Source organism: Triticum dicoccoides, chromosome 3B (assembly GCF_002162155.2).
Source record: "Triticum dicoccoides isolate Atlit2015 ecotype Zavitan chromosome 3B, WEW_v2.0, whole genome shotgun sequence".
In the NCBI taxonomy this organism is placed as follows: Eukaryota; Viridiplantae; Streptophyta; class Magnoliopsida; order Poales; family Poaceae; genus Triticum; species Triticum dicoccoides.
In genome coordinates, this window is record NC_041385.1 from 246589804 (window position 1) to 246592126 (window position 2323).

Here is a 2323-nt window from a genome sequence, read left to right on the forward strand (position 1 = left end):
TACTTAAGAAAGCTTTGATCACTGCACCTATTGTTCAGCCACCTGATTGGAATTTACCCTTTGAAATTATGTGCGATGCTAGTAATTATGCTGTAGGTGTTGTTCTAGGGCAAAGAGTCGATAAGAAATCGAATGTTATCCAGTATGCTAGTAAGACTCTTGATACTGCCTAGAGAAATTATGCTACTACTGAAAAAGAGTTCTTAGCAGTTGTGTTTGCATGTGATAAGTTTATACCTTATATTGTTGATTCCAAAGTTACTATTCACACTGATCATGCTGCTATTTAATATCTCTTGGAAAAGAAAGATGCTAAGCCTAGGCTCATTAGGCCTTGTACAATGGGAGGTGCTTAGGAGAGGTGCTTGGAGAAATAAACCAGGCTTTTCTTAAGCACCGGTGCTTATTTGTACAGGATAGACGCTTAACTAAGGGTCTCTCCTATAGAAATAGGCACCGGTGCTTCAGAAAAATCCGGTTTATTTTTTTAAGCATCTCTCTAAACACCTCCCATTGTACAAGGCCTTAGATGGGTTCTCTTGCTCCAAGAATTTGACTTGCATATTATTGATAGAAAGGGAGCTGAGAACCCGTTGTAGACAACTTGTCTAGGTTAGAGAATGTTCTTGATGACCCACTGCTTATTAATCATAGCTTTCCTGATGAACAATTAGCGGTCATTAATGCTTCTCGTACTGCTCCTTGGTATGCTGATTATGCTAATTACATTGTTGCTAAATTTATACCGCCTAGCTTCACATACCAGCAAAAGAAAAAAATCTTTTATGATTGAAGACATTACTTCTGGGATGACCCACACCTTTATAAAGAAGGAGTAGATGGTGTTATTAGACGTTGTGTGCCTGAGCATGAATAGGAACAGATCCTACGCAAGTGTCACTCTGAATCCTATGGAGGACACCACGCTGGAGATAGAACTACACACAAAGTACTACAATCTGGTTTTTATTGGCCTACTCTCTTCAAAGATGCTCGTAAATTTGTCTTATCTTGCGATGAATGCCAAAGAGTAGGTAACATTAGTAGACGTCAAGAAATGCCTATGAATTATTCTCTTGTTATTGAACCATTTGATGTTTGGGGCTTAGATTATATAGGACCTTTTCCTGCCTCTAATGGTTATACACATATTTTAGTTGCTGTTGATTACGTTACTAAGTGGGTAGAAGCTATTCCATCTAGTAGTGCTGATCATAACACTTCTATTGAAATGCTTAAAGAAGTTATTTTTCCGAGGTTTGGAGTCCCTAGATATCTTATGACTGTCGGCGTCCTGGGAACGGGGGTCCCCAGACTTGCCTGCCTGCGGCCTGCGGCGTGGCTCAAAGGGGGGCCCAGCACGGCCCAACTTCACCAACACAAGCTCAAGACCCTCGTGAGGGGCCAAGCCTCGCGGGGCGGACGACAAGGAGCTTCCTCAGGCACGGCCTCATCAGGCTGGCTCACGAGGAGGCGGAGAGTTCAAGGCGGGGTACCTCGCGAGGTGCCCATGACGCAAGCCATGACGACCAAGGGCACCAGTCGGGCGCCAGCCCGCGCAGTGTCCTCCATTCCTCTTTGGTGCAAAGGGAGCAAGCGCAGGCGAGAGCATCAAGCAAAGGCATCCATTTCGGTGCAACAAGACCAAGACCAGCCCAACGGCAGGAAGGAAGTCATTGTGGATCCCAAGCAGGCGTCACCACCAGAGCCTTTGACAGGCGAGGACCAACTTTAGTCAGGATAAGTGTACCCGATGTTCCCCTTCAAAATGGCCAATTGTTGGCGCCCTTCCCGCTCAATATTTGGGAAGAGGCCCAGGGCCTTTGCCTATAAATAGGACTAGCCACCCCCAGGGTAGAGACACCTGAATCAAGAGAGTGAGAGAGAGAGAGAGAAGGGCGGCTGAACTCCTCCTAGCAGTTCATCGTCCCAGCCAAGAACAGACCCTCGCGAGGCTGTTCTTCCTTGTATTGTTCATCAACAGCCCACGAGGCAATCCACCACACCACACACTTGAGTAGGGTATTACACCACAATGGTGTCCCGAACCAGTATAAACTATGTGTCTCTTGTGTTGTTCCTTTCGTAGTTTAGATCCTAGCGAGTCGGCGAGGAGCAGGTAGGTAGAGGGCAAAATCTCCGCGCGCACCCCAGTGTTCGAACCTCAAGGGTCTGCCAGAACCCGAAATCCGACATTTGGCGCGCCAGGTAGGGGTGCGCCGGAATACGTCTTCCATCGCCTTGTTCTTCTCCGACCATCGCATCCATGTCTGACGCTCGTCGGGCCCGCGCCGAGCGCCGAGCCACCCTCGCTTCCCGTGTC